This window comes from Ambystoma mexicanum, chromosome 13 (assembly GCF_040938575.1).
Source record: "Ambystoma mexicanum isolate Mex_15411 chromosome 13, UKY_AmexF1_1, whole genome shotgun sequence".
Classification (NCBI taxonomy): domain Eukaryota; kingdom Metazoa; phylum Chordata; class Amphibia; order Caudata; family Ambystomatidae; genus Ambystoma; species Ambystoma mexicanum.
This window is the reverse complement of record NC_090938.1, coordinates 547,327,679-547,334,841: the sequence shown is the minus strand read 5'-3', so window position 1 is coordinate 547,334,841 and position 7,163 is coordinate 547,327,679. Positions and strand designations below refer to the sequence as shown.

Sequence of the window (7,163 nt, the reverse complement as noted above, 5' to 3'; positions counted from 1 at the left end):
CCCACACGGCCAACCCCTCAGTGGCGTTTCTATGGGTTTATGCCACCTCTGGTTATGAGTGGCTTGCTGGGATGTGGGGCCACTTCGCGTACCTCCTCCTCACCCTAATATTCATACCGCTGCACTTCGGGTAATCTTCCACGGTCAACAGGCTGCTGTCGGGGAGGTGACACGCCCAGCACGACACCACCATGGCTCGATTTCCTTTCAGGCCACGGGTTCGGACTGGCATGACGCTGCGGGCCAGAGTAATGTATGCCGTTCCCTACACCCCATTGAGCATGCACGAAAGTACTATCTTTATCCCTGCTGTGGAGCAGGCAGCGTTATAAGGATGTGATACAGGCTTTCAGGGCACAGTATGGTGGACCCCCGCTGCGGCACACCGTTGAATGCAGGGTGCAGCTAATCCCAGCCCCACAGCGGTGTGTAATTCACCTGTGCCCAGTTTCAGTGCGCTGTGGTGTGCCCACTGTGTTTTATAGCTCACAGTTGGCCCAAGGCAGAGACGGCATCAGCGGTCGAATGGTCATGCAGACCAGTGATGGAGGCTATAAGTGAACCGATCTTGCATTGTCTGGGCCTCTTCGGTCCGCCTTCGGTGTAGGGGTCGAAGGTGTATTAAGCTTGTGATGTTCAAAGAATGGACTGTGATCTCCCACGTCAAAGAGCCGGTGGCCGGGAATGTTCAGAGGCTCCTTGTAAAATGTTGGGGCCACAGCGTGGTGTCCCTTCTATTGTATGGTGTTATAAGGCGTGTTCACAATTGTCTTTGTGGCACTTGCTACAGCCGGCCCCACCTAAGTATTCAGCTTTGATAGATCAACGCCAGTATCGCTGGGTATGGTGCGGGGGCCGCAGGGCGCTGCGAATGTCAATGGGTCTGACACTGGTTTGGGTCTATGCAGGGCTGTGTCGCCTCAAGCCTAGGGTGGTACGTGGGGAGCAGTTCACAGATCCCCAGTCGTTATATTCGGGGTTTGCTCACCTTGATTGCGTCCTCACACAGCGTCTTTGTACAGCCATCGCCCAGTAGACTCACAGCTGCCCGCCGGCGAGTCCGATGATACAGATGTGATTGGATCGGTGTAAGGATGAGCTGTGCTCCCAGGTCTTGCAACCAGGGGGGCCCCAGCGGCTGCAGGTCGGATCTGCCACCGGTGCTGCTTCTCTGTGATTTTGATCCGGATTAGTTATTCCGCCGTCCCGATGGAGTGATTGAAGAAACGTTATAGTTGCTTACAGGGCTGTATTTCCTCTGACTATATATAGCAAACCAGAGCGCAGGGCGTGTACCAGTTTCTGTTCCCCACACCTTCTCCTCACTTTGATATTTAAGTCACTGTAGTTTGGATGTTCCTTAACTGCTGTACTGGGATATGTCCTTAACTAAGGGTCCATATTAGGGGATGACACCTTGCCGCGAGCACGGCTAGCATACGCTGCAGTCCTCCCCTCACATGGCACTCGTATAGGATAGGCTGAGTAGCGGGGGCCCCCCCGTCGCTCTTATTCCTATTACCCTATTCCCCCGAAAGAATAGTACAGACAGGTTTTTGTTTGTGGAAAAATTATCGGCCGTAGGCTTGTTTATTTTCTACAGAAAATAACACCAAATAATACTCATAACAAACACAGAATAACACCAACTCGCTTTTTGGGCACTTCGTGTCCAGGGGTTGTAGATGCCCAGCCTTCTCCTCGGCTCGTCTTAGTTACCCTGGGGCATCCGTTCCTGGACACGAGCCGCCGCCTACGACTTTCTTCTACCGTGTACCGAAGAAAGTACTCGGCGTTCCTGTTCCTTGTTCTGTCTCCTTTCCTTGCCTTTTTTTTTTTTTTTTTCTTCTTTCTGCTGGGTGGGTTGGATGGCAAAACGTTTCCTTCTCTCCCTTTTCCAGGCCTTAGGAGCTTACCCGAGTGAGGTGAGCTCCTTGCCTGGTTGTGCCCATCCTGCATTTCCTTGGGGTACTTATACCCCTCTCGCCCTTTGTTGTCCCTCTGGGGGGGGGCTGGACTTCCTCCTGCCCCCCTGTTGCTTTCCTCACACCTTTCCCCCATCCGTGTGGGGTTTCCCTAGCAACGCTGGGGGTGGGGGCGCCGCTTGGCTGCCCCTCCCCTTGTATTTCGCGCCGTTCTGTTTCCCCCACCCTGCGCCTAACCCCCCAGGCCCTCCATCGTGCCGTACTTTGTACTGCACGGGGCCTGGGGCATAGGCTGAGTAGTGGGGGCCCCCCCGTCGCTCTTATTCCTATTACCCTATTCCCCCGAAAGAATAGTACAGACAGGTTTTTGTTTGTGGAAAAATTATCTGCCGTAGGCTTGTTTATTTTCTACAGAAAATAACACCAAATAATACTCATAACAAACACAGAATAACACCAACTCGCTTTTTGGGCACTTCGTGTCCAGGGGTTGTAGATGCCCAGCCTTCTCCTCGGCTCGTCTTAGTTACCCTGGGGCATCCGTTCCTGGACACGAGCCGCCACACCTGAGTGGGTGCCGCCTCGGCCGCGCTCAGGTCCCCCCAAAAACGCGCTCCTAACTGCCTCCTCGCGCTGCTAAGGCTCTGAGAATAGTCTCTGAAAATTGTCCCATCCCTTAGCTGGATAGGTGTATGCCGTCTTGGTGGCGCCTCTCCGGAATGTTCTGTGATAAGCCATGCTTTATAAACTGGGGCCCTGTACTCCTACGATAACTTTCCACTGCCTTGTTTAGCTTTTTCCTTGTAGTTTCAATGGCCTGCATCCTGCGCGCCCCCGTACCAGACTCTGCGTGTAAATATCTCAGACATTTCGGTTTCCTACCAGCACTGAGCTATAGCCCTTGATGACTCGCACATGTTGCGCATCAAATCGCCCCTATCTGTTTTGGCCAGGTCACTACCCCCAAGGTGGATTACCTCAACCCCCCCAACTTTCTTTGCGCCTTTCGCTCCCAGGCCTCTTGCCCATGCTGAAGTGGCTTGCCCCTGTTCAGAAAGGGTGGGTCCCAAATTCTGCTGCATCCCACCCTGCTCTTGCAATCTTGCCCAACCCCTCATTGCATTCCTTATCCGTGTGCTTTTTGTACTGCTTACCCGTTTTGTACGTTCCTGTCCTGATTCTCTTTGACTCGCCCTGGTTCCTTTGGTCGGACCTCTTTGTTGCTATTTCCGCTTCTCCTCCCGTGGCACCCCTGCCTTTTCGGGTGTGGGTGTTAATTTCTTGCCATACACCTGGCCATATTTACCTTTTCCAGCCAAACCTATGGCTAACCCTTTCCTTATTTCCTGTGCTCATTCGTGGAACCCATGCGTTTCCCGGCATGGGCGTTATTTTCCTGCCAACCCGTGGCCATATTTTCCTTTTCCAGTCGGCCTTGTGGCTAACCTTTTCATTATTTTCGATGTTTCTCTGGGGAACCCATTCCTTTCCCAGTATGGGCGTTATTTTCCTGCCATACATGTGGCCATCTTTTTCCTTTTCCAGTCAGCCTTATGGCTAACCTCTTAATTATTTCCGGAGCTTTATTCGTGGAACCCATGCCTTTTCCCGGTGTGGGTGTTATTTTCCTGCCATCTACGCGGCCATATTCTCCTTTTCCCGATGCTTTATTCGTGTAAGCTTAATGGACATTTTGGCATTTCCCCTTTCCTGCCCTTCCTCTTGTGCTCCATGCTCACTGCTATGCTTTTCCCGCTATCTCCCCTGCCACCCCTTTTGCACCGTTGGTGGTCTGTTACTTTGCTACTCTGCCGTCCTCTTTGTGTCCCCTATTGACTGCCCCACAGGTTCTATTCCCCTGCCCTCAAATGATTCCTTGTCGTTATTATCGTATCCTGATGTTTGTACCTGTCTTCGCTTCTATCCTTATATTCCCATTATGCCCAAATGCTTTGTAGACCTTTAATACTCTCTGTTGGTATGTTACAAGCGACACCCCGTCTTCTGTGTATTTCTGCAATATAACAATGTACGATCTTTGGAAAGCCGCCCTCCCATTATAAAAGGGGGGGGTCCTTGCTACTGGTGCCCTTTTAATAATCCCTTCTCATCCTCCTTCATGTCCTCTACTGATACGTTTTGACCTCTCTTTTGCCCACTCCTTAATGAAAAAATATCAATGCATTTTTTTTTTTTTTTTTTTTTTACCATGTTTTCTCCTTCGCTTTCTCATTCATATACCATGATTGCGCCTTCATGGACCGGCCTTGGGCGTCCTTAACGACTGAGGGCCTGCCATATTTCGCCATTACTGCTTCTGCCCCTTGTATTGCTACAGTGGTGACCCCTCCCGGTGCCACCGGTAAACTGGTGGTCGTTCCCTGGTGAATAGACCCTGGCGTACTTCCTTGTGCCACCTTCTGTCGTATGGGAACCCCGTTGCCCACTGGTCCAGGCCCCCCTTTTCTGTTCGTTATTGCCTCTCTACCTTCGCTACTTTTCGTCTCTGAAGACGTTACCCCTTGATTTTCCCTGTGCCTCTTGTGCTTCTTAACCTTCCCTCCACGGGTTCTGGGCGACTTACCCTGAGCCGTGCTGCATGCTTTTAACCTTTTTACCAATTTTCCCCCAACTCTGTTATCTCTTTTCACCGTACCTTTCCTTTGCCTCCTCAACGGCCCTCCGGCTGCTCCTGTGCCCCTCTCGGGTCTTCTCTCGGCCTCCTTTGGCCTTGTGGTATTCCTCCTTGCTGCTGCTGGACTCCTTTAGCAGCAAAGGCGACCTTGCCCTTGCCTTTTCATCCTTATTCATTATATCTAGCACCCATTGTGCTCCATGCTCCAAGGTTCTGGGCGACTTACCCTGAGCCGTGCTCCATGCCTTTCACCTTTTTAGCATTTTTCTCCCAACTCTGTTATCCTTTTCCACCGTATCTTTCCTTTGCCTCCTCTACGGCGCCTCCGGCTGCTCCTGTGCCCCTCTTGGGTCTTCTCTCGACCTCCTTTGGCCTTGTGGTATTCCTCTTCGCTGCCGCTGGCCTCCTCTAGCAGCAAAGCCGACCTTGCCCTTGCCTTTTCATCCTTATTCATTACCTCAAGCACCCATTGTGCTCCATGCTCCCAGGTTCTGGGCGACTTACCCTGAGCCGTGCTGCATGCCTTTAACCTTTTCACCATTTTTTCCCCAACTCTGTTATCCCTTTTAACAATACCTTTCCTTTGACTCCTCAACGGCGCCTCCGGCTGCTCCTGTGCCCCTCTTGGGTCTAGCATGTTCTTCTCTGGCTTCTGCGATTCCTCCGCCACTTCTCTTGCCCTCTTCTGTCCTTGGGGTACCGCGGCTTCCTCGTTGCTGTCCGTGGAATCCTCTAGCAGCAGGGGCGACATTGCCCTAGCCCTTTCTTCCTTTTGCATCACATCCAGCACCCATTTGGCCCCATGGTCTTTTTCTGCCTTTTTGGCCCATGCGCTGAATTCTTGCGCTCTTCTTGTTCTTTCATCCGTCATTCCCGACTTTTGCCTCTTCTGGCTTTCCTGTAGACTTGCCTTCGCTCGCCTTGTTCCTCCTGTCTTGTTTCACCGGGCCCCTGTCTGGCTTCCCGTGTTGCCTGTTCCGACCGTTGTTCTAATTCGGCACGTACTGCCCCTTTAATGCTTACTGCTGACTGCATTTACTGATTGTGCCACGGGTGCTTTTCAAATATGGAATGCTTCACGAATTTGCGTGTCATCCTTGTGCAGGGGCCATGCTAATCTTCTCGGCGTGCCTTTCCTTTCTTCAGGTGCTCCATTTTCTCCTGGGCGAAACTCTGCCCTAACCAGCTTGATCTCCTAAATGCGGGCTTCCCCGGCAACCCCATACTGATTGACGGATTCACCGTGCCTGATGCGGCCCGTGATATCACCCTTGACACAGAAAGGAGAGAAGTCCCCATGCACACACAGGGAAAACAGGGGCCACCTCATCAACTCGGTCCCTAATATTTACCTCCATTCGTTAACTTTCTTTATTTTACTACCTGCGCATGGCTACCAATAACACCCTTGACTCCCACTTCAGGCCAGAGGGCGCTACCACTCCCATCCTCACTCCTAAGTACTCCAGGAGCCCCTTTCCCACGACAGTTTTAAACAAGTGCTAATCACTGGTGCGCCCATGGTGCCGTGGTCGCAAAAGGGGGGCCTGCCATCCAAGCAACATTTCCATCAAAATACCTCCATTGCGGCCATAAACCGCCGTGGCCGCAAGAGGGGCATGCCATCACAGCAACTGTGTCATAAAATGTATGTATATCGTCACGCCACATGCGACACCATTCTTAAAACCCCCATACCCCCCAGGCCCTCCATCGTGCCATACTTTGTACTGCACGGGGCCTGGGGCATTGTTAGTTGGCTCCCTCTCGGAGCTGTGAAACTGACCTGACGCTGCCCCCCCCACCCCCATGCTCCTGGACTGCTCCGTGTCGTCCTGCTTCCAATGTGTGCACTGAACGCACACTGCGCTGTGAATTCAGTGACTGGCCTTAAAAGTGAAAGTGTGGCTGATAACGTGCGTTGCTATCGGACAGCCCCAGTTTCATCATGCGATTCAAGTTTCAAACATTTTGAGCGCTGCATTGCATTTTTCAAGTTCCCATTTAGTTCAAAAGCGTCCCCTGATTTGTTGCCAATTGTTGCGTGTTATGCCCCATTAGCCCCGGGCCCATGCGTTGCGACACCCATACCTTTCACCCCAATCACCGAATGCCAGCTTTTTTGGCTCCCCCTGGGCTTTTCCATGAAGTCATAAAATCAATCCACAGCAGAACCAACAATGCTGGCGTGGTGCTTGCCGTTTCGGTTCCGATAAACGGCCTGCTCTTGCTTCCTCTGCGCGCTAAGTTTTCCCGTGGTAGCGTTCACGTCACGACTTTATAATCTCGTTTCTTCTCCGAGCCCTGTGAGGAGGGACGGTTTCCAAACGCCGCGGGCCTCTCCTGAAGAAAACAGAAACGCGCGGCGTGTGTCACTGTCAGGTCCAGATCTGGTGAACTCGCACCCGATGGAGCCGGCGAGTCCTTCTCCGGTGTAGAGTGGGTGTTGAGGGTCCCAAAAATGAGCCACTCGGTGCAATGAGTCACAGAGACCTGATAGGCTGCTCAAAGCATTCCCAGTGCATGCTCCAACTGCTGAACCGGCTCCTTACCGACCGCCCTTTCATGGCTGCTGCGAAGTTCCCCCTCGCTGGAACCCGCGC

General features: G+C 52.4%; 1 non-coding gene across 1 annotated transcript; it reads right to left on the bottom strand.

Annotated features, from left to right (window-relative positions):
• Nucleotides 1-5,620: 5,620 nt before the first annotated feature.
• LOC138522162 (U6 spliceosomal RNA) lies at nucleotides 5,621-5,732 on the bottom strand. Its single transcript, XR_011283265.1, has one exon. It is a non-coding gene; the product is annotated as a U6 spliceosomal RNA (small nuclear RNA).
• Nucleotides 5,733-7,163: the final 1,431 nt, after the last annotated feature.